The sequence below is a fragment of the Schistocerca cancellata genome, unplaced genomic scaffold (genome assembly GCF_023864275.1).
Source record: "Schistocerca cancellata isolate TAMUIC-IGC-003103 unplaced genomic scaffold, iqSchCanc2.1 HiC_scaffold_259, whole genome shotgun sequence".
Classification (NCBI taxonomy): Eukaryota; Metazoa; Arthropoda; class Insecta; order Orthoptera; family Acrididae; genus Schistocerca; species Schistocerca cancellata.
Genome location: NW_026046281.1, coordinates 50389 through 70200, shown reverse-complemented (window position 1 = coordinate 70200; position 19812 = coordinate 50389). Strand labels below are relative to the sequence as shown.

Sequence of the window (19812 nt, the reverse complement as noted above, 5' to 3'; positions counted from 1 at the left end):
TACTGGCGTCGGCCTAGCATCGCAAGTTGCCTGTCGCGCCGGGAATGCACGTGTAGCAACAGAAAAAAATGAGCCAGGAAGTGCAGACTCTCTACCACTGGTATTTGGTACTTACCGAGATCACTTGCCTCGGTAGCGCAGTAGGCAGCGCGTAAGTCTCATAATCTTAAGGTCGTGAGTTCGATCCTCAACCGGGGCATTTAATTTACTTTCGTCCACAGCTAAATTGACGGCTCTGGGGTTTGCGAAGCAGCGAAACACTTTGTACTTTGTTATCCACAAGGCTTCAACGACTCAGCGTGATAATGTTTACTTCCCGTTATTACTACTTGCAGTTCTTATGTAAAATTTTCAAGGAAAAAAGTACTAGTAATAAAACTGAATTTCGTACGATATAACGTGTAAAGTCACAATGTATGACCTGCTGTATGATGACAGGCAGCAGGTCTTTACTTGCGAAATAAGTAAATAAATATTACTACTTACAGCTTTGCTTTTCCTCCTACCCCTGTAACAACGAGGCATAAAGCAATGGATTGTGACTTTTGACATGCGCGCCTCGCCATGGGCGCGCGAAAAGGTGCTCGCAAACAGGGAAAGTGCGACACGGAAAGCGAGTGGACCGGGTGTAAAGCCGGAGAGAAATGTGCATGTCCGGTGTGGTCTAGTGGCTAGGATACCTGGCTCTCACCCAGGAGGCCCGGGTTCGATTCCCGGTACCGGAACGGAATTTTTCGGAAAAAATCACGACAAGTTTTGACCCTGCGAAAGGCTGTTTCACGCCCTCCTCGCATTATAGCTACTGGTTCATAAACGTCAGCTGAAAACAGTCGAGAGAAACGGTCACGCAATGAAATTACTACGAGCAGCGGAATATAGGGAGAAGAGACGCTGCTCCACTGTTGGACTGCTACCATAGAAATGTTACATGGCAATACGCAGAGCAATTCCCGCGAAGCGATGGAAGGCTGTCTGCACCGAGGTCCGTTAGCTCAGTTGGTTAGAGCGTCGTGCTAATAACGCGAAGGTCGTGGGTTCGATCCCCCCACGGCCCACTACGATTTCACTCTTTCAAAAAGGCAACGCCGATTTCGGCGGGGAAGTATGGTGACAAAGAAATCGTCACATTGTGTGGGAACTGATAGGGGACCAGAACGCGACTTGTCGGGACGCGCTAAAACACTTCACTGGTCACAGCACGGTGAACGCACAGTTTCTCGTCCGATCACCGCTACTGCGCGAAGCTGGACGTTGTCAGTGCTTGGGCGGGTGACCGCCTGCGAACACACGGCACTGCCGATAGTTTCAATTCGTATTTCTCTTTCCTCTTCGGTTTCGGAGCTGCAGCGCTATTCGGTCAAGGGCACTGGCGCCACATTTTGCCTCTCAGTATGCCAAGTCGCGCCGTGCGGCCACAGTGAAATGAAGGAGCGTGTTGAAAAATTTTCAACAAAGAAAAAAAAATGAAATGTACTAGTAATAAAACTGAATTTGTCTGACAGAACATGTAAAATCAGACAATACATGATAACAGGCAGCAGGTATTTACTTGAGGCATAAGTAATGTGGTGCCCGCCTCGCCATACCTCTCTCAGTCGTTTTGCGCGCTTGTTCTTTTTATATAGGCCGATTGGAGAGCGTCAGCTCTCGCGTCAGCTGAGCAAAGTCGAGACAAGTCGAGACTCAAGGAGAATCGACGCACACGCTATAGGGTGGCCTGCAGCGAGTAAGATGGGGAAAGAAACATTAATTGAAGGACGCGTGGCAAAAGTACTCATACGCAAAAGTTAAAAGCCGGCTGCGGTGGCCGGGAATCGAACCCGGATCAACTGCTTGGAAGGCAACTATGCTGACCATTACACCACCACCGCACGGTTTCCGTCCGCGCACGCCGCGCTGTGTCTGCTTCCCGCCTGTCGGCGGCGGCTCAAGGTGGTCGTAGCTGTAGGCGCATTACGGCGTAGGCGAGCGCATCCAGACAGCGTCTCTACGCACATTTCGCGTCCTTTGGCAAGAGTCGTCGCGTGCGTGCGCCGCAAGAGTACTTAGGCGATCGCGTTCGGGCGTCATTTTTAAGCAGTGCAGTGCAGGATTCAGCGTCTGTAGCATTCTCTCGAGAGGATGCGACGGCGCTGGACGGCAGTCCCACTTTCCCCTCAGGCGTCTGCCGCGGAAAGCACCAGGAAGCTGAGCATCGGTGGTTCAGTGGTAGAATGCTCGCCTGCCACGCGGGCGGCCCGGGTTCGATTCCCGGCCGATGCATCATTTTGTTTTTTCTCCGATAGTGGCGCTGCGTGTCTTTCGCACTCGAACTGCGTGAGCCATGAGAATGCACCGCGGTATTTCCGTGGGAAATAACCTAACATGCAGCGCACACGACTGCTCGTTTGGACTCTTGTGTGCTATTCTACATACTGGCGTCGGCCTAGCATCGCAAGTTGCCTGTCGCGCCGGGAATGCACGTGTAGCAACAGAAAAAAATGAGCCAGGAAGTGCAGACTCTCTACCACTGGTATTTGGTACTTACCGAGATCACTTGCCTCGGTAGCGCAGTAGGCAGCGCGTAAGTCTCATAATCTTAAGGTCGTGAGTTCGATCCTCAACTGGGGCATTTAATTTACTTTCGTCCACAGCTAAATTGACGGCTCTGGGGTTTGCGAAGCAGCGAAACACTTTGTACTTTGTTATCCACAAGGCTTCAACGACTCAGCGTGATAATGTTTACTTCCCGTTATTACTACTTGCAGTTCTTATGTAAAATTTTCAAGGAAAAAAGTACTAGTAATAAAACTGAATTTCGTACGATATAACGTGTAAAGTCACAATGTATGACCTGCTGTATGATGACAGGCAGCAGGTCTTTACTTGCGAAATAAGTAAATAAATATTACTACTTACAGCTTTGCTTTTCCTCCTACCCCTGTAACAACGAGGCATAAAGCAATGGATTGTGACTTTTGACATGCGCGCCTCGCCATGGGCGCGCGAAAAGGTGCTCGCAAACAGGGAAAGTGCGACACGGAAAGCGAGTGGACCGGGTGTAAAGCCGGAGAGAAATGTGCATGTCCGGTGTGGTCTAGTGGCTAGGATACCTGGCTCTCACCCAGGAGGCCCGGGTTCGATTCCCGGTACCGGAACGGAATTTTTCGGAAAAAATCACGACAAGTTTTGACCCTGCGAAAGGCTGTTTCACGCCCTCCTCGCATTATAGCTACTGGTTCATAAACGTCAGCTGAAAACAGTCGAGAGAAACGGTCACGCAATGAAATTACTACGAGCAGCGGAATATAGGGAGAAGAGACGCTGCTCCACTGTTGGACTGCTACCATAGAAATGTTACATGGCAATACGCAGAGCAATTCCCGCGAAGCGATGGAAGGCTGTCTGCACCGAGGTCCGTTAGCTCAGTTGGTTAGAGCGTCGTGCTAATAACGCGAAGGTCGTGGGTTCGATCCCCCCACGGCCCACTACGATTTCACTCTTTCAAAAAGGCAACGCCGATTTCGGCGGGGAAGTATGGTGACAAAGAAATCGTCACATTGTGTGGGAACTGATAGGGGACCAGAACGCGACTTGTCGGGACGCGCTAAAACACTTCACTGGTCACAGCACGGTGAACGCACAGTTTCTCGTCCGATCACCGCTACTGCGCGAAGCTGGACGTTGTCAGTGCTTGGGCGGGTGACCGCCTGCGAACACACGGCACTGCCGATAGTTTCAATTCGTATTTCTCTTTCCTCTTCGGTTTCGGAGCTGCAGCGCTATTCGGTCAAGGGCACTGGCGCCACATTTTGCCTCTCAGTATGCCAAGTCGCGCCGTGCGGCCACAGTGAAATGAAGGAGCGTGTTGAAAAATTTTCAACAAAGAAAAAAAAATGAAATGTACTAGTAATAAAACTGAATTTGTCTGACAGAACATGTAAAATCAGACAATACATGATAACAGGCAGCAGGTATTTACTTGAGGCATAAGTAATGTGGTGCCCGCCTCGCCATACCTCTCTCAGTCGTTTTGCGCGCTTGTTCTTTTTATATAGGCCGATTGGAGAGCGTCAGCTCTCGCGTCAGCTGAGCAAAGTCGAGACAAGTCGAGACTCAAGGAGAATCGACGCACACGCTATAGGGTGGCCTGCAGCGAGTAAGATGGGGAAAGAAACATTAATTGAAGGACGCGTGGCAAAAGTACTCATACGCAAAAGTTAAAAGCCGGCTGCGGTGGCCGGGAATCGAACCCGGATCAACTGCTTGGAAGGCAACTATGCTGACCATTACACCACCACCGCACGGTTTCCGTCCGCGCACGCCGCGCTGTGTCTGCTTCCCGCCTGTCGGCGGCGGCTCAAGGTGGTCGTAGCTGTAGGCGCATTACGGCGTAGGCGAGCGCATCCAGACAGCGTCTCTACGCACATTTCGCGTCCTTTGGCAAGAGTCGTCGCGTGCGTGCGCCGCAAGAGTACTTAGGCGATCGCGTTCGGGCGTCATTTTTAAGCAGTGCAGTGCAGGATTCAGCGTCTGTAGCATTCTCTCGAGAGGATGCGACGGCGCTGGACGGCAGTCCCACTTTCCCCTCAGGCGTCTGCCGCGGAAAGCACCAGGAAGCTGAGCATCGGTGGTTCAGTGGTAGAATGCTCGCCTGCCACGCGGGCGGCCCGGGTTCGATTCCCGGCCGATGCATCATTTTGTTTTTTCTCCGATAGTGGCGCTGCGTGTCTTTCGCACTCGAACTGCGTGAGCCATGAGAATGCACCGCGGTATTTCCGTGGGAAATAACCTAACATGCAGCGCACACGACTGCTCGTTTGGACTCTTGTGTGCTATTCTACATACTGGCGTCGGCCTAGCATCGCAAGTTGCCTGTCGCGCCGGGAATGCACGTGTAGCAACAGAAAAAAATGAGCCAGGAAGTGCAGACTCTCTACCACTGGTATTTGGTACTTACCGAGATCACTTGCCTCGGTAGCGCAGTAGGCAGCGCGTAAGTCTCATAATCTTAAGGTCGTGAGTTCGATCCTCAACCGGGGCATTTAATTTACTTTCGTCCACAGCTAAATTGACGGCTCTGGGGTTTGCGAAGCAGCGAAACACTTTGTACTTTGTTATCCACAAGGCTTCAACGACTCAGCGTGATAATGTTTACTTCCCGTTATTACTACTTGCAGTTCTTATGTAAAATTTTCAAGGAAAAAAGTACTAGTAATAAAACTGAATTTCGTACGATATAACGTGTAAAGTCACAATGTATGACCTGCTGTATGATGACAGGCAGCAGGTCTTTACTTGCGAAATAAGTAAATAAATATTACTACTTACAGCTTTGCTTTTCCTCCTACCCCTGTAACAACGAGGCATAAAGCAATGGATTGTGACTTTTGACATGCGCGCCTCGCCATGGGCGCGCGAAAAGGTGCTCGCAAACAGGGAAAGTGCGACACGGAAAGCGAGTGGACCGGGTGTAAAGCCGGAGAGAAATGTGCATGTCCGGTGTGGTCTAGTGGCTAGGATACCTGGCTCTCACCCAGGAGGCCCGGGTTCGATTCCCGGTACCGGAACGGAATTTTTCGGAAAAAATCACGACAAGTTTTGACCCTGCGAAAGGCTGTTTCACGCCCTCCTCGCATTATAGCTACTGGTTCATAAACGTCAGCTGAAAACAGTCGAGAGAAACGGTCACGCAATGAAATTACTACGAGCAGCGGAATATAGGGAGAAGAGACGCTGCTCCACTGTTGGACTGCTACCATAGAAATGTTACATGGCAATACGCAGAGCAATTCCCGCGAAGCGATGGAAGGCTGTCTGCACCGAGGTCCGTTAGCTCAGTTGGTTAGAGCGTCGTGCTAATAACGCGAAGGTCGTGGGTTCGATCCCCCCACGGCCCACTACGATTTCACTCTTTCAAAAAGGCAACGCCGATTTCGGCGGGGAAGTATGGTGACAAAGAAATCGTCACATTGTGTGGGAACTGATAGGGGACCAGAACGCGACTTGTCGGGACGCGCTAAAACACTTCACTGGTCACAGCACGGTGAACGCACAGTTTCTCGTCCGATCACCGCTACTGCGCGAAGCTGGACGTTGTCAGTGCTTGGGCGGGTGACCGCCTGCGAACACACGGCACTGCCGATAGTTTCAATTCGTATTTCTCTTTCCTCTTCGGTTTCGGAGCTGCAGCGCTATTCGGTCAAGGGCACTGGCGCCACATTTTGCCTCTCAGTATGCCAAGTCGCGCCGTGCGGCCACAGTGAAATGAAGGAGCGTGTTGAAAAATTTTCAACAAAGAAAAAAAAATGAAATGTACTAGTAATAAAACTGAATTTGTCTGACAGAACATGTAAAATCAGACAATACATGATAACAGGCAGCAGGTATTTACTTGAGGCATAAGTAATGTGGTGCCCGCCTCGCCATACCTCTCTCAGTCGTTTTGCGCGCTTGTTCTTTTTATATAGGCCGATTGGAGAGCGTCAGCTCTCGCGTCAGCTGAGCAAAGTCGAGACAAGTCGAGACTCAAGGAGAATCGACGCACACGCTATAGGGTGGCCTGCAGCGAGTAAGATGGGGAAAGAAACATTAATTGAAGGACGCGTGGCAAAAGTACTCATACGCAAAAGTTAAAAGCCGGCTGCGGTGGCCGGGAATCGAACCCGGATCAACTGCTTGGAAGGCAACTATGCTGACCATTACACCACCACCGCACGGTTTCCGTCCGCGCACGCCGCGCTGTGTCTGCTTCCCGCCTGTCGGCGGCGGCTCAAGGTGGTCGTAGCTGTAGGCGCATTACGGCGTAGGCGAGCGCATCCAGACAGCGTCTCTACGCACATTTCGCGTCCTTTGGCAAGAGTCGTCGCGTGCGTGCGCCGCAAGAGTACTTAGGCGATCGCGTTCGGGCGTCATTTTTAAGCAGTGCAGTGCAGGATTCAGCGTCTGTAGCATTCTCTCGAGAGGATGCGACGGCGCTGGACGGCAGTCCCACTTTCCCCTCAGGCGTCTGCCGCGGAAAGCACCAGGAAGCTGAGCATCGGTGGTTCAGTGGTAGAATGCTCGCCTGCCACGCGGGCGGCCCGGGTTCGATTCCCGGCCGATGCATCATTTTGTTTTTTCTCCGATAGTGGCGCTGCGTGTCTTTCGCACTCGAACTGCGTGAGCCATGAGAATGCACCGCGGTATTTCCGTGGGAAATAACCTAACATGCAGCGCACACGACTGCTCGTTTGGACTCTTGTGTGCTATTCTACATACTGGCGTCGGCCTAGCATCGCAAGTTGCCTGTCGCGCCGGGAATGCACGTGTAGCAACAGAAAAAAATGAGCCAGGAAGTGCAGACTCTCTACCACTGGTATTTGGTACTTACCGAGATCACTTGCCTCGGTAGCGCAGTAGGCAGCGCGTAAGTCTCATAATCTTAAGGTCGTGAGTTCGATCCTCAACCGGGGCATTTAATTTACTTTCGTCCACAGCTAAATTGACGGCTCTGGGGTTTGCGAAGCAGCGAAACACTTTGTACTTTGTTATCCACAAGGCTTCAACGACTCAGCGTGATAATGTTTACTTCCCGTTATTACTACTTGCAGTTCTTATGTAAAATTTTCAAGGAAAAAAGTACTAGTAATAAAACTGAATTTCGTACGATATAACGTGTAAAGTCACAATGTATGACCTGCTGTATGATGACAGGCAGCAGGTCTTTACTTGCGAAATAAGTAAATAAATATTACTACTTACAGCTTTGCTTTTCCTCCTACCCCTGTAACAACGAGGCATAAAGCAATGGATTGTGACTTTTGACATGCGCGCCTCGCCATGGGCGCGCGAAAAGGTGCTCGCAAACAGGGAAAGTGCGACACGGAAAGCGAGTGGACCGGGTGTAAAGCCGGAGAGAAATGTGCATGTCCGGTGTGGTCTAGTGGCTAGGATACCTGGCTCTCACCCAGGAGGCCCGGGTTCGATTCCCGGTACCGGAACGGAATTTTTCGGAAAAAATCACGACAAGTTTTGACCCTGCGAAAGGCTGTTTCACGCCCTCCTCGCATTATAGCTACTGGTTCATAAACGTCAGCTGAAAACAGTCGAGAGAAACGGTCACGCAATGAAATTACTACGAGCAGCGGAATATAGGGAGAAGAGACGCTGCTCCACTGTTGGACTGCTACCATAGAAATGTTACATGGCAATACGCAGAGCAATTCCCGCGAAGCGATGGAAGGCTGTCTGCACCGAGGTCCGTTAGCTCAGTTGGTTAGAGCGTCGTGCTAATAACGCGAAGGTCGTGGGTTCGATCCCCCCACGGCCCACTACGATTTCACTCTTTCAAAAAGGCAACGCCGATTTCGGCGGGGAAGTATGGTGACAAAGAAATCGTCACATTGTGTGGGAACTGATAGGGGACCAGAACGCGACTTGTCGGGACGCGCTAAAACACTTCACTGGTCACAGCACGGTGAACGCACAGTTTCTCGTCCGATCACCGCTACTGCGCGAAGCTGGACGTTGTCAGTGCTTGGGCGGGTGACCGCCTGCGAACACACGGCACTGCCGATAGTTTCAATTCGTATTTCTCTTTCCTCTTCGGTTTCGGAGCTGCAGCGCTATTCGGTCAAGGGCACTGGCGCCACATTTTGCCTCTCAGTATGCCAAGTCGCGCCGTGCGGCCACAGTGAAATGAAGGAGCGTGTTGAAAAATTTTCAACAAAGAAAAAAAAATGAAATGTACTAGTAATAAAACTGAATTTGTCTGACAGAACATGTAAAATCAGACAATACATGATAACAGGCAGCAGGTATTTACTTGAGGCATAAGTAATGTGGTGCCCGCCTCGCCATACCTCTCTCAGTCGTTTTGCGCGCTTGTTCTTTTTATATAGGCCGATTGGAGAGCGTCAGCTCTCGCGTCAGCTGAGCAAAGTCGAGACAAGTCGAGACTCAAGGAGAATCGACGCACACGCTATAGGGTGGCCTGCAGCGAGTAAGATGGGGAAAGAAACATTAATTGAAGGACGCGTGGCAAAAGTACTCATACGCAAAAGTTAAAAGCCGGCTGCGGTGGCCGGGAATCGAACCCGGATCAACTGCTTGGAAGGCAACTATGCTGACCATTACACCACCACCGCACGGTTTCCGTCCGCGCACGCCGCGCTGTGTCTGCTTCCCGCCTGTCGGCGGCGGCTCAAGGTGGTCGTAGCTGTAGGCGCATTACGGCGTAGGCGAGCGCATCCAGACAGCGTCTCTACGCACATTTCGCGTCCTTTGGCAAGAGTCGTCGCGTGCGTGCGCCGCAAGAGTACTTAGGCGATCGCGTTCGGGCGTCATTTTTAAGCAGTGCAGTGCAGGATTCAGCGTCTGTAGCATTCTCTCGAGAGGATGCGACGGCGCTGGACGGCAGTCCCACTTTCCCCTCAGGCGTCTGCCGCGGAAAGCACCAGGAAGCTGAGCATCGGTGGTTCAGTGGTAGAATGCTCGCCTGCCACGCGGGCGGCCCGGGTTCGATTCCCGGCCGATGCATCATTTTGTTTTTTCTCCGATAGTGGCGCTGCGTGTCTTTCGCACTCGAACTGCGTGAGCCATGAGAATGCACCGCGGTATTTCCGTGGGAAATAACCTAACATGCAGCGCACACGACTGCTCGTTTGGACTCTTGTGTGCTATTCTACATACTGGCGTCGGCCTAGCATCGCAAGTTGCCTGTCGCGCCGGGAATGCACGTGTAGCAACAGAAAAAAATGAGCCAGGAAGTGCAGACTCTCTACCACTGGTATTTGGTACTTACCGAGATCACTTGCCTCGGTAGCGCAGTAGGCAGCGCGTAAGTCTCATAATCTTAAGGTCGTGAGTTCGATCCTCAACCGGGGCATTTAATTTACTTTCGTCCACAGCTAAATTGACGGCTCTGGGGTTTGCGAAGCAGCGAAACACTTTGTACTTTGTTATCCACAAGGCTTCAACGACTCAGCGTGATAATGTTTACTTCCCGTTATTACTACTTGCAGTTCTTATGTAAAATTTTCAAGGAAAAAAGTACTAGTAATAAAACTGAATTTCGTACGATATAACGTGTAAAGTCACAATGTATGACCTGCTGTATGATGACAGGCAGCAGGTCTTTACTTGCGAAATAAGTAAATAAATATTACTACTTACAGCTTTGCTTTTCCTCCTACCCCTGTAACAACGAGGCATAAAGCAATGGATTGTGACTTTTGACATGCGCGCCTCGCCATGGGCGCGCGAAAAGGTGCTCGCAAACAGGGAAAGTGCGACACGGAAAGCGAGTGGACCGGGTGTAAAGCCGGAGAGAAATGTGCATGTCCGGTGTGGTCTAGTGGCTAGGATACCTGGCTCTCACCCAGGAGGCCCGGGTTCGATTCCCGGTACCGGAACGGAATTTTTCGGAAAAAATCACGACAAGTTTTGACCCTGCGAAAGGCTGTTTCACGCCCTCCTCGCATTATAGCTACTGGTTCATAAACGTCAGCTGAAAACAGTCGAGAGAAACGGTCACGCAATGAAATTACTACGAGCAGCGGAATATAGGGAGAAGAGACGCTGCTCCACTGTTGGACTGCTACCATAGAAATGTTACATGGCAATACGCAGAGCAATTCCCGCGAAGCGATGGAAGGCTGTCTGCACCGAGGTCCGTTAGCTCAGTTGGTTAGAGCGTCGTGCTAATAACGCGAAGGTCGTGGGTTCGATCCCCCCACGGCCCACTACGATTTCACTCTTTCAAAAAGGCAACGCCGATTTCGGCGGGGAAGTATGGTGACAAAGAAATCGTCACATTGTGTGGGAACTGATAGGGGACCAGAACGCGACTTGTCGGGACGCGCTAAAACACTTCACTGGTCACAGCACGGTGAACGCACAGTTTCTCGTCCGATCACCGCTACTGCGCGAAGCTGGACGTTGTCAGTGCTTGGGCGGGTGACCGCCTGCGAACACACGGCACTGCCGATAGTTTCAATTCGTATTTCTCTTTCCTCTTCGGTTTCGGAGCTGCAGCGCTATTCGGTCAAGGGCACTGGCGCCACATTTTGCCTCTCAGTATGCCAAGTCGCGCCGTGCGGCCACAGTGAAATGAAGGAGCGTGTTGAAAAATTTTCAACAAAGAAAAAAAAATGAAATGTACTAGTAATAAAACTGAATTTGTCTGACAGAACATGTAAAATCAGACAATACATGATAACAGGCAGCAGGTATTTACTTGAGGCATAAGTAATGTGGTGCCCGCCTCGCCATACCTCTCTCAGTCGTTTTGCGCGCTTGTTCTTTTTATATAGGCCGATTGGAGAGCGTCAGCTCTCGCGTCAGCTGAGCAAAGTCGAGACAAGTCGAGACTCAAGGAGAATCGACGCACACGCTATAGGGTGGCCTGCAGCGAGTAAGATGGGGAAAGAAACATTAATTGAAGGACGCGTGGCAAAAGTACTCATACGCAAAAGTTAAAAGCCGGCTGCGGTGGCCGGGAATCGAACCCGGATCAACTGCTTGGAAGGCAACTATGCTGACCATTACACCACCACCGCACGGTTTCCGTCCGCGCACGCCGCGCTGTGTCTGCTTCCCGCCTGTCGGCGGCGGCTCAAGGTGGTCGTAGCTGTAGGCGCATTACGGCGTAGGCGAGCGCATCCAGACAGCGTCTCTACGCACATTTCGCGTCCTTTGGCAAGAGTCGTCGCGTGCGTGCGCCGCAAGAGTACTTAGGCGATCGCGTTCGGGCGTCATTTTTAAGCAGTGCAGTGCAGGATTCAGCGTCTGTAGCATTCTCTCGAGAGGATGCGACGGCGCTGGACGGCAGTCCCACTTTCCCCTCAGGCGTCTGCCGCGGAAAGCACCAGGAAGCTGAGCATCGGTGGTTCAGTGGTAGAATGCTCGCCTGCCACGCGGGCGGCCCGGGTTCGATTCCCGGCCGATGCATCATTTTGTTTTTTCTCCGATAGTGGCGCTGCGTGTCTTTCGCACTCGAACTGCGTGAGCCATGAGAATGCACCGCGGTATTTCCGTGGGAAATAACCTAACATGCAGCGCACACGACTGCTCGTTTGGACTCTTGTGTGCTATTCTACATACTGGCGTCGGCCTAGCATCGCAAGTTGCCTGTCGCGCCGGGAATGCACGTGTAGCAACAGAAAAAAATGAGCCAGGAAGTGCAGACTCTCTACCACTGGTATTTGGTACTTACCGAGATCACTTGCCTCGGTAGCGCAGTAGGCAGCGCGTAAGTCTCATAATCTTAAGGTCGTGAGTTCGATCCTCAACCGGGGCATTTAATTTACTTTCGTCCACAGCTAAATTGACGGCTCTGGGGTTTGCGAAGCAGCGAAACACTTTGTACTTTGTTATCCACAAGGCTTCAACGACTCAGCGTGATAATGTTTACTTCCCGTTATTACTACTTGCAGTTCTTATGTAAAATTTTCAAGGAAAAAAGTACTAGTAATAAAACTGAATTTCGTACGATATAACGTGTAAAGTCACAATGTATGACCTGCTGTATGATGACAGGCAGCAGGTCTTTACTTGCGAAATAAGTAAATAAATATTACTACTTACAGCTTTGCTTTTCCTCCTACCCCTGTAACAACGAGGCATAAAGCAATGGATTGTGACTTTTGACATGCGCGCCTCGCCATGGGCGCGCGAAAAGGTGCTCGCAAACAGGGAAAGTGCGACACGGAAAGCGAGTGGACCGGGTGTAAAGCCGGAGAGAAATGTGCATGTCCGGTGTGGTCTAGTGGCTAGGATACCTGGCTCTCACCCAGGAGGCCCGGGTTCGATTCCCGGTACCGGAACGGAATTTTTCGGAAAAAATCACGACAAGTTTTGACCCTGCGAAAGGCTGTTTCACGCCCTCCTCGCATTATAGCTACTGGTTCATAAACGTCAGCTGAAAACAGTCGAGAGAAACGGTCACGCAATGAAATTACTACGAGCAGCGGAATATAGGGAGAAGAGACGCTGCTCCACTGTTGGACTGCTACCATAGAAATGTTACATGGCAATACGCAGAGCAATTCCCGCGAAGCGATGGAAGGCTGTCTGCACCGAGGTCCGTTAGCTCAGTTGGTTAGAGCGTCGTGCTAATAACGCGAAGGTCGTGGGTTCGATCCCCCCACGGCCCACTACGATTTCACTCTTTCAAAAAGGCAACGCCGATTTCGGCGGGGAAGTATGGTGACAAAGAAATCGTCACATTGTGTGGGAACTGATAGGGGACCAGAACGCGACTTGTCGGGACGCGCTAAAACACTTCACTGGTCACAGCACGGTGAACGCACAGTTTCTCGTCCGATCACCGCTACTGCGCGAAGCTGGACGTTGTCAGTGCTTGGGCGGGTGACCGCCTGCGAACACACGGCACTGCCGATAGTTTCAATTCGTATTTCTCTTTCCTCTTCGGTTTCGGAGCTGCAGCGCTATTCGGTCAAGGGCACTGGCGCCACATTTTGCCTCTCAGTATGCCAAGTCGCGCCGTGCGGCCACAGTGAAATGAAGGAGCGTGTTGAAAAATTTTCAACAAAGAAAAAAAAATGAAATGTACTAGTAATAAAACTGAATTTGTCTGACAGAACATGTAAAATCAGACAATACATGATAACAGGCAGCAGGTATTTACTTGAGGCATAAGTAATGTGGTGCCCGCCTCGCCATACCTCTCTCAGTCGTTTTGCGCGCTTGTTCTTTTTATATAGGCCGATTGGAGAGCGTCAGCTCTCGCGTCAGCTGAGCAAAGTCGAGACAAGTCGAGACTCAAGGAGAATCGACGCACACGCTATAGGGTGGCCTGCAGCGAGTAAGATGGGGAAAGAAACATTAATTGAAGGACGCGTGGCAAAAGTACTCATACGCAAAAGTTAAAAGCCGGCTGCGGTGGCCGGGAATCGAACCCGGATCAACTGCTTGGAAGGCAACTATGCTGACCATTACACCACCACCGCACGGTTTCCGTCCGCGCACGCCGCGCTGTGTCTGCTTCCCGCCTGTCGGCGGCGGCTCAAGGTGGTCGTAGCTGTAGGCGCATTACGGCGTAGGCGAGCGCATCCAGACAGCGTCTCTACGCACATTTCGCGTCCTTTGGCAAGAGTCGTCGCGTGCGTGCGCCGCAAGAGTACTTAGGCGATCGCGTTCGGGCGTCATTTTTAAGCAGTGCAGTGCAGGATTCAGCGTCTGTAGCATTCTCTCGAGAGGATGCGACGGCGCTGGACGGCAGTCCCACTTTCCCCTCAGGCGTCTGCCGCGGAAAGCACCAGGAAGCTGAGCATCGGTGGTTCAGTGGTAGAATGCTCGCCTGCCACGCGGGCGGCCCGGGTTCGATTCCCGGCCGATGCATCATTTTGTTTTTTCTCCGATAGTGGCGCTGCGTGTCTTTCGCACTCGAACTGCGTGAGCCATGAGAATGCACCGCGGTATTTCCGTGGGAAATAACCTAACATGCAGCGCACACGACTGCTCGTTTGGACTCTTGTGTGCTATTCTACATACTGGCGTCGGCCTAGCATCGCAAGTTGCCTGTCGCGCCGGGAATGCACGTGTAGCAACAGAAAAAAATGAGCCAGGAAGTGCAGACTCTCTACCACTGGTATTTGGTACTTACCGAGATCACTTGCCTCGGTAGCGCAGTAGGCAGCGCGTAAGTCTCATAATCTTAAGGTCGTGAGTTCGATCCTCAACCGGGGCATTTAATTTACTTTCGTCCACAGCTAAATTGACGGCTCTGGGGTTTGCGAAGCAGCGAAACACTTTGTACTTTGTTATCCACAAGGCTTCAACGACTCAGCGTGATAATGTTTACTTCCCGTTATTACTACTTGCAGTTCTTATGTAAAATTTTCAAGGAAAAAAGTACTAGTAATAAAACTGAATTTCGTACGATATAACGTGTAAAGTCACAATGTATGACCTGCTGTATGATGACAGGCAGCAGGTCTTTACTTGCGAAATAAGTAAATAAATATTACTACTTACAGCTTTGCTTTTCCTCCTACCCCTGTAACAACGAGGCATAAAGCAATGGATTGTGACTTTTGACATGCGCGCCTCGCCATGGGCGCGCGAAAAGGTGCTCGCAAACAGGGAAAGTGCGACACGGAAAGCGAGTGGACCGGGTGTAAAGCCGGAGAGAAATGTGCATGTCCGGTGTGGTCTAGTGGCTAGGATACCTGGCTCTCACCCAGGAGGCCCGGGTTCGATTCCCGGTACCGGAACGGAATTTTTCGGAAAAAATCACGACAAGTTTTGACCCTGCGAAAGGCTGTTTCACGCCCTCCTCGCATTATAGCTACTGGTTCATAAACGTCAGCTGAAAACAGTCGAGAGAAACGGTCACGCAATGAAATTACTACGAGCAGCGGAATATAGGGAGAAGAGACGCTGCTCCACTGTTGGACTGCTACCATAGAAATGTTACATGGCAATACGCAGAGCAATTCCCGCGAAGCGATGGAAGGCTGTCTGCACCGAGGTCCGTTAGCTCAGTTGGTTAGAGCGTCGTGCTAATAACGCGAAGGTCGTGGGTTCGATCCCCCCACGGCCCACTACGATTTCACTCTTTCAAAAAGGCAACGCCGATTTCGGCGGGGAAGTATGGTGACAAAGAAATCGTCACATTGTGTGGGAACTGATAGGGGACCAGAACGCGACTTGTCGGGACGCGCTAAAACACTTCACTGGTCACAGCACGGTGAACGCACAGTTTCTCGTCCGATCACCGCTACTGCGCGAAGCTGGACGTTGTCAGTGCTTGGGCGGGTGACCGCCTGCGAACACACGGCACTGCCGATAGTTTCAATTCGTATTTCTCTTTCCTCTTCGGTTTCGGAGCTGCAGCGCTATTCGGTCAAGGGCACTGGCGCCACATTTTGCCTCTCAGTATGCCAAGTCGCGCCGTGCGGCCACAGTGAAATGAAGGAGCGTGTTGAAAAATTTTCAACAAAGAAAAAAAAATGAAATGTACTAGTAATAAAACTGAATTTGTCTGACAGAACATGTAAAATCAGACAATACATGATAACAGGCAGCAGGTATTTACTTGAGGCATAAGTAATGTGGTGCCCGCCTCGCCATACCTCTCTCAGTCGTTTTGCGCGCTTGTTCTTTTTATATAGGCCGATTGGAGAGCGTCAGCTCTCGCGTCAGCTGAGCAAAGTCGAGACAAGTCGAGACTCAAGGAGAATCGACGCACACGCTATAGGGTGGCCTGCAGCGAGTAAGATGGGGAAAGAAACATTAATTGAAGGACGCGTGGCAAAAGTACTCATACGCAAAAGTTAAAAGCCGGCTGCGGTGGCCGGGAATCGAACCCGGATCAACTGCTTGGAAGGCAACTATGCTGACCATTACACCACCACCGCACGGTTTCCGTCCGCGCACGCCGCGCTGTGTCTGCTTCCCGCCTGTCGGCGGCGGCTCAAGGTGGTCGTAGCTGTAGGCGCATTACGGCGTAGGCGAGCGCATCCAGACAGCGTCTCTACGCACATTTCGCGTCCTTTGGCAAGAGTCGTCGCGTGCGTGCGCCGCAAGAGTACTTAGGCGATCGCGTTCGGGCGTCATTTTTAAGCAGTGCAGTGCAGGATTCAGCGTCTGTAGCATTCTCTCGAGAGGATGCGACGGCGCTGGACGGCAGTCCCACTTTCCCCTCAGGCGTCTGCCGCGGAAAGCACCAGGAAGCTGAGCATCGGTGGTTCAGTGGTAGAATGCTCGCCTGCCACGCGGGCGGCCCGGGTTCGATTCCCGGCCGATGCATCATTTTGTTTTTTCTCCGATAGTGGCGCTGCGTGTCTTTCGCACTCGAACTGCGTGAGCCATGAGAATGCACCGCGGTATTTCCGTGGGAAATAACCTAACATGCAGCGCACACGACTGCTCGTTTGGACTCTTGTGTGCTATTCTACATACTGGCGTCGGCCTAGCATCGCAAGTTGCCTGTCGCGCCGGGAATGCACGTGTAGCAACAGAAAAAAATGAGCCAGGAAGTGCAGACTCTCTACCACTGGTATTTGGTACTTACCGAGATCACTTGCCTCGGTAGCGCAGTAGGCAGCGCGTAAGTCTCATAATCTTAAGGTCGTGAGTTCGATCCTCAACCGGGGCATTTAATTTACTTTCGTCCACAGCTAAATTGACGGCTCTGGGGTTTGCGAAGCAGCGAAACACTTTGTACTTTGTTATCCACAAGGCTTCAACGACTCAGCGTGATAATGTTTACTTCCCGTTATTACTACTTGCAGTTCTTATGTAAAATTTTCAAGGAAAAAAGTACTAGTAATAAAACTGAATTTCGTACGATATAACGTGTAAAGTCACAATGTATGACCTGCTGTATGATGACAGGCAGCAGGTCTTTACTTGCGAAATAAGTAAATAAATATTACTACTTACAGCTTTGCTTTTCCTCCTACCCCTGTAACAACGAGGCATAAAGCAATGGATTGTGACTTTTGACATGCGCGCCTCGCCATGGGCGCGCGAAAAGGTGCTCGCAAACAGGGAAAGTGCGACACGGAAAGCGAGTGGACCGGGTGTAAAGCCGGAGAGAAATGTGCATGTCCGGTGTGGTCTAGTGGCTAGGATACCTGGCTCTCACCCAGGAGGCCCGGGTTCGATTCCCGGTACCGGAACGGAATTTTTCGGAAAAAATCACGACAAGTTTTGACCCTGCGAAAGGCTGTTTCACGCCCTCCTCGCATTATAGCTACTGGTTCATAAACGTCAGCTGAAAACAGTCGAGAGAAACGGTCACGCAATGAAATTACTACGAGCAGCGGAATATAGGGAGAAGAGACGCTGCTCCACTGTTGGACTGCTACCATAGAAATGTTACATGGCAATACGCAGAGCAATTCCCGCGAAGCGATGGAAGGCTGTCTGCACCGAGGTCCGTTAGCTCAGTTGGTTAGAGCGTCGTGCTAATAACGCGAAGGTCGTGGGTTCGATCCCCCCACGGGCCAGTACGCTTTTACTACTACGAAAGGGCAGCGCCGATTTCAGCTGGCGAGTGTGATGACCAAAAGATCATCGCCCTGCGTGGACGTTGACAGAGGATCCGAACCCGACTTGTCGGGAAGCGCTACAGCGTCCGCTCGGCAATGGCCACACTATGTTGAATACGCTGGTTCTCATACGGCAAAGAGAAAATGAAAGAAAATGTCCGATTGCCGACGTGTAACAACTTTGGCCCTTGTCACTGCTTGGGCGGGTGACCGCATGGGAACACAGGGTACTGTTGGCAATTTTGCTTCCTATTTTTCTTTCTCCTTTCTTTTCGCAGCTGCAGCCCGATTCAGTCAGGGAGACGCCACCGTGTAATGAAGCGGCGTGCTGTGTGTCCAGCGCCTCGCCTCTCCTTGCCTCTCTCAGTCGTTTCTCGTGCTTGTCGTGTTGATATAGGCCGACTGGAGAGCGTCAGCTCTCGCGTCAGCTGAGCAAAGTCGAGACAAGTCGAGACATACTGTAGGCTGGTCTGTAGCGAGTAAGAGGGAGAAAAAACATTAATTTAACGGCGCGTGGCGAAAGTACTCATACGCAAAATTAAAAGCCTGCTGCGGTGGCCGGGAATCGAACCCGGATCAACTGCTTGGAAGGCAACTATGCTGACCATTACACCACCACCGCACAACCCGGCGCCCCCACGCCGCGCTGTGACGGCTTCCCGCCAGTCGGCAGCGGCCGATGGTGATCGTAGCCCTAGGCGCATTACGAGGTAGGCTAGGGGAGCACATGCGGATGCATTCGGACGGCGTATCCATGCACATTTCGCACCCTTTGGCAAGCGTCGGCGCCGGCGACGCAAGAAGACGCAGAGGACCGCCTTCTGGCGGCATTTTTAGGCAGTACAGTGCAGGATTCAGCGTCTGCAGCATTTTCTCGACAGAATGCTACGGCGCTTGACGGCAGTCCCACTTTATCTCGAGACACCTGCTCGGGAAGCAGCGTAAGATTGCTACTGGCCTCAGCATCGGTGGTTCAGTGGTAGAATGCTCGCCTGCCACGCGGGCGGCCCGGGTTCGATTCCCGGCCGATGCATCATTTTGCTTTTCCCGCGGTGCCGTGTGACTTGCGCGCTTGAGATGCACGATCCACAAGAATGTATAGCGGGATTCCCTTGAGAAGAACCGAGAACGCAGCACGCGCGGTTCCCCACAGCTTTCCTTTTCCTCTTCTCCCAGTAGAGCAAGAAGCCAAAAGCATTGCTCTGAGACTTTTGAGGTGCGCGCCTTGCCAGTCTGTATGCGCAAAGACGCTCGCAAAGAGAGAAGGGTGCCGACGCGGGACTCGGCACGAAATGTGCGAGAGACCATCCGATCCGTCGAACGAACGCCCAAATCCGGTGTGGTCTAGTGGCTAGGATACCTGGCTTTCACCCAGGAGGCCCTGGTTCGATTCCCGGTACCGGAACGGAATTTTTTCCACACGAATCGTCTCAAGTTTCAGCTGTGCGTGCTGCTCGCAATACAGCTACTGTTTCATGACCGCCAGCAGAACATGGACGAGCGGAGCAGACACACGGTGACCCTAGAAGTGGCGTGTGGCTTCATGCCACGTGTTTCCAGCGTAGGGCTGAGCAACCGTCCGCGTCGAGGCCCGTTAGCTCAGTTGGTTAGAGCGTCGTGCTAATAACGCGAAGGTCGTGGGTTCGATCCCCCCACGGGCCAGTACGCTTTTACTACTACGAAAGGGCAGCGCCGATTTCAGCTGGCGAGTGTGATGACCAAAAGATCATCGCCCTGCGTGGACGTTGACAGAGGATCCGAACCCGACTTGTCGGGAAGCGCTACAGCGTCCGCTCGGCAATGGCCACACTATGTTGAATACGCTGGTTCT

At 51.7% G+C, this 19812-nt stretch overlaps 42 non-coding genes across 42 annotated transcripts; 34 read left to right on the top strand and 8 right to left on the bottom strand.

Annotated features, from left to right (window-relative positions):
* The first annotated feature begins 126 nt into the window (after positions 1-126).
* On the top strand, positions 127-199 carry Trnam-cau (transfer RNA methionine (anticodon CAU)). Its single transcript has one exon. It is a non-coding gene; the product is annotated as a tRNA-Met (tRNA).
* Positions 200-653: 454 nt separating this feature from the next.
* On the top strand, positions 654-725 carry Trnae-cuc (transfer RNA glutamic acid (anticodon CUC)). Its single transcript has one exon. It is a non-coding gene; the product is annotated as a tRNA-Glu (tRNA).
* A 256-nt stretch (positions 726-981) lies between these two features.
* On the top strand, positions 982-1055 carry Trnai-aau (transfer RNA isoleucine (anticodon AAU)). The gene has a single exon. It is a non-coding gene; the product is annotated as a tRNA-Ile (tRNA).
* Positions 1056-1799: 744 nt separating this feature from the next.
* Positions 1800-1871, bottom strand: Trnag-ucc (transfer RNA glycine (anticodon UCC)). Its single transcript has one exon. It is a non-coding gene; the product is annotated as a tRNA-Gly (tRNA).
* A 320-nt stretch (positions 1872-2191) lies between these two features.
* Trnag-gcc (transfer RNA glycine (anticodon GCC)) lies at positions 2192-2262 on the top strand. Its single transcript has one exon. It is a non-coding gene; the product is annotated as a tRNA-Gly (tRNA).
* Positions 2263-2538: 276 nt separating this feature from the next.
* Positions 2539-2611, top strand: Trnam-cau (transfer RNA methionine (anticodon CAU)). Its single transcript has one exon. It is a non-coding gene; the product is annotated as a tRNA-Met (tRNA).
* Positions 2612-3065: 454 nt separating this feature from the next.
* Trnae-cuc (transfer RNA glutamic acid (anticodon CUC)) lies at positions 3066-3137 on the top strand. The gene has a single exon. It is a non-coding gene; the product is annotated as a tRNA-Glu (tRNA).
* Positions 3138-3393: 256 nt separating this feature from the next.
* Trnai-aau (transfer RNA isoleucine (anticodon AAU)) lies at positions 3394-3467 on the top strand. The gene has a single exon. It is a non-coding gene; the product is annotated as a tRNA-Ile (tRNA).
* A 744-nt stretch (positions 3468-4211) lies between these two features.
* Trnag-ucc (transfer RNA glycine (anticodon UCC)) lies at positions 4212-4283 on the bottom strand. Its single transcript has one exon. It is a non-coding gene; the product is annotated as a tRNA-Gly (tRNA).
* A 320-nt stretch (positions 4284-4603) lies between these two features.
* Trnag-gcc (transfer RNA glycine (anticodon GCC)) lies at positions 4604-4674 on the top strand. Its single transcript has one exon. It is a non-coding gene; the product is annotated as a tRNA-Gly (tRNA).
* Positions 4675-4950: 276 nt separating this feature from the next.
* On the top strand, positions 4951-5023 carry Trnam-cau (transfer RNA methionine (anticodon CAU)). The gene has a single exon. It is a non-coding gene; the product is annotated as a tRNA-Met (tRNA).
* A 454-nt stretch (positions 5024-5477) lies between these two features.
* Positions 5478-5549, top strand: Trnae-cuc (transfer RNA glutamic acid (anticodon CUC)). The gene has a single exon. It is a non-coding gene; the product is annotated as a tRNA-Glu (tRNA).
* Positions 5550-5805: 256 nt separating this feature from the next.
* Trnai-aau (transfer RNA isoleucine (anticodon AAU)) lies at positions 5806-5879 on the top strand. The gene has a single exon. It is a non-coding gene; the product is annotated as a tRNA-Ile (tRNA).
* Positions 5880-6623: 744 nt separating this feature from the next.
* Trnag-ucc (transfer RNA glycine (anticodon UCC)) lies at positions 6624-6695 on the bottom strand. The gene has a single exon. It is a non-coding gene; the product is annotated as a tRNA-Gly (tRNA).
* A 320-nt stretch (positions 6696-7015) lies between these two features.
* On the top strand, positions 7016-7086 carry Trnag-gcc (transfer RNA glycine (anticodon GCC)). The gene has a single exon. It is a non-coding gene; the product is annotated as a tRNA-Gly (tRNA).
* Positions 7087-7362: 276 nt separating this feature from the next.
* Positions 7363-7435, top strand: Trnam-cau (transfer RNA methionine (anticodon CAU)). The gene has a single exon. It is a non-coding gene; the product is annotated as a tRNA-Met (tRNA).
* A 454-nt stretch (positions 7436-7889) lies between these two features.
* Trnae-cuc (transfer RNA glutamic acid (anticodon CUC)) lies at positions 7890-7961 on the top strand. The gene has a single exon. It is a non-coding gene; the product is annotated as a tRNA-Glu (tRNA).
* A 256-nt stretch (positions 7962-8217) lies between these two features.
* Trnai-aau (transfer RNA isoleucine (anticodon AAU)) lies at positions 8218-8291 on the top strand. The gene has a single exon. It is a non-coding gene; the product is annotated as a tRNA-Ile (tRNA).
* A 744-nt stretch (positions 8292-9035) lies between these two features.
* On the bottom strand, positions 9036-9107 carry Trnag-ucc (transfer RNA glycine (anticodon UCC)). Its single transcript has one exon. It is a non-coding gene; the product is annotated as a tRNA-Gly (tRNA).
* Positions 9108-9427: 320 nt separating this feature from the next.
* Trnag-gcc (transfer RNA glycine (anticodon GCC)) lies at positions 9428-9498 on the top strand. Its single transcript has one exon. It is a non-coding gene; the product is annotated as a tRNA-Gly (tRNA).
* A 276-nt stretch (positions 9499-9774) lies between these two features.
* Positions 9775-9847, top strand: Trnam-cau (transfer RNA methionine (anticodon CAU)). The gene has a single exon. It is a non-coding gene; the product is annotated as a tRNA-Met (tRNA).
* Positions 9848-10301: 454 nt separating this feature from the next.
* On the top strand, positions 10302-10373 carry Trnae-cuc (transfer RNA glutamic acid (anticodon CUC)). Its single transcript has one exon. It is a non-coding gene; the product is annotated as a tRNA-Glu (tRNA).
* Positions 10374-10629: 256 nt separating this feature from the next.
* Positions 10630-10703, top strand: Trnai-aau (transfer RNA isoleucine (anticodon AAU)). Its single transcript has one exon. It is a non-coding gene; the product is annotated as a tRNA-Ile (tRNA).
* Positions 10704-11447: 744 nt separating this feature from the next.
* On the bottom strand, positions 11448-11519 carry Trnag-ucc (transfer RNA glycine (anticodon UCC)). Its single transcript has one exon. It is a non-coding gene; the product is annotated as a tRNA-Gly (tRNA).
* Positions 11520-11839: 320 nt separating this feature from the next.
* Trnag-gcc (transfer RNA glycine (anticodon GCC)) lies at positions 11840-11910 on the top strand. The gene has a single exon. It is a non-coding gene; the product is annotated as a tRNA-Gly (tRNA).
* A 276-nt stretch (positions 11911-12186) lies between these two features.
* Trnam-cau (transfer RNA methionine (anticodon CAU)) lies at positions 12187-12259 on the top strand. Its single transcript has one exon. It is a non-coding gene; the product is annotated as a tRNA-Met (tRNA).
* Positions 12260-12713: 454 nt separating this feature from the next.
* Positions 12714-12785, top strand: Trnae-cuc (transfer RNA glutamic acid (anticodon CUC)). Its single transcript has one exon. It is a non-coding gene; the product is annotated as a tRNA-Glu (tRNA).
* A 256-nt stretch (positions 12786-13041) lies between these two features.
* Trnai-aau (transfer RNA isoleucine (anticodon AAU)) lies at positions 13042-13115 on the top strand. The gene has a single exon. It is a non-coding gene; the product is annotated as a tRNA-Ile (tRNA).
* A 744-nt stretch (positions 13116-13859) lies between these two features.
* On the bottom strand, positions 13860-13931 carry Trnag-ucc (transfer RNA glycine (anticodon UCC)). Its single transcript has one exon. It is a non-coding gene; the product is annotated as a tRNA-Gly (tRNA).
* Positions 13932-14251: 320 nt separating this feature from the next.
* Trnag-gcc (transfer RNA glycine (anticodon GCC)) lies at positions 14252-14322 on the top strand. Its single transcript has one exon. It is a non-coding gene; the product is annotated as a tRNA-Gly (tRNA).
* Positions 14323-14598: 276 nt separating this feature from the next.
* Positions 14599-14671, top strand: Trnam-cau (transfer RNA methionine (anticodon CAU)). Its single transcript has one exon. It is a non-coding gene; the product is annotated as a tRNA-Met (tRNA).
* A 454-nt stretch (positions 14672-15125) lies between these two features.
* On the top strand, positions 15126-15197 carry Trnae-cuc (transfer RNA glutamic acid (anticodon CUC)). The gene has a single exon. It is a non-coding gene; the product is annotated as a tRNA-Glu (tRNA).
* Positions 15198-15453: 256 nt separating this feature from the next.
* On the top strand, positions 15454-15527 carry Trnai-aau (transfer RNA isoleucine (anticodon AAU)). Its single transcript has one exon. It is a non-coding gene; the product is annotated as a tRNA-Ile (tRNA).
* Positions 15528-16271: 744 nt separating this feature from the next.
* On the bottom strand, positions 16272-16343 carry Trnag-ucc (transfer RNA glycine (anticodon UCC)). The gene has a single exon. It is a non-coding gene; the product is annotated as a tRNA-Gly (tRNA).
* Positions 16344-16663: 320 nt separating this feature from the next.
* On the top strand, positions 16664-16734 carry Trnag-gcc (transfer RNA glycine (anticodon GCC)). The gene has a single exon. It is a non-coding gene; the product is annotated as a tRNA-Gly (tRNA).
* Positions 16735-17010: 276 nt separating this feature from the next.
* Trnam-cau (transfer RNA methionine (anticodon CAU)) lies at positions 17011-17083 on the top strand. Its single transcript has one exon. It is a non-coding gene; the product is annotated as a tRNA-Met (tRNA).
* Positions 17084-17537: 454 nt separating this feature from the next.
* Trnae-cuc (transfer RNA glutamic acid (anticodon CUC)) lies at positions 17538-17609 on the top strand. The gene has a single exon. It is a non-coding gene; the product is annotated as a tRNA-Glu (tRNA).
* Positions 17610-17865: 256 nt separating this feature from the next.
* On the top strand, positions 17866-17939 carry Trnai-aau (transfer RNA isoleucine (anticodon AAU)). The gene has a single exon. It is a non-coding gene; the product is annotated as a tRNA-Ile (tRNA).
* Positions 17940-18531: 592 nt separating this feature from the next.
* On the bottom strand, positions 18532-18603 carry Trnag-ucc (transfer RNA glycine (anticodon UCC)). Its single transcript has one exon. It is a non-coding gene; the product is annotated as a tRNA-Gly (tRNA).
* Positions 18604-18943: 340 nt separating this feature from the next.
* On the top strand, positions 18944-19014 carry Trnag-gcc (transfer RNA glycine (anticodon GCC)). The gene has a single exon. It is a non-coding gene; the product is annotated as a tRNA-Gly (tRNA).
* Positions 19015-19314: 300 nt separating this feature from the next.
* Trnae-uuc (transfer RNA glutamic acid (anticodon UUC)) lies at positions 19315-19386 on the top strand. Its single transcript has one exon. It is a non-coding gene; the product is annotated as a tRNA-Glu (tRNA).
* A 183-nt stretch (positions 19387-19569) lies between these two features.
* Positions 19570-19643, top strand: Trnai-aau (transfer RNA isoleucine (anticodon AAU)). Its single transcript has one exon. It is a non-coding gene; the product is annotated as a tRNA-Ile (tRNA).
* The last annotated feature ends 169 nt before the right edge of the window (positions 19644-19812 follow it).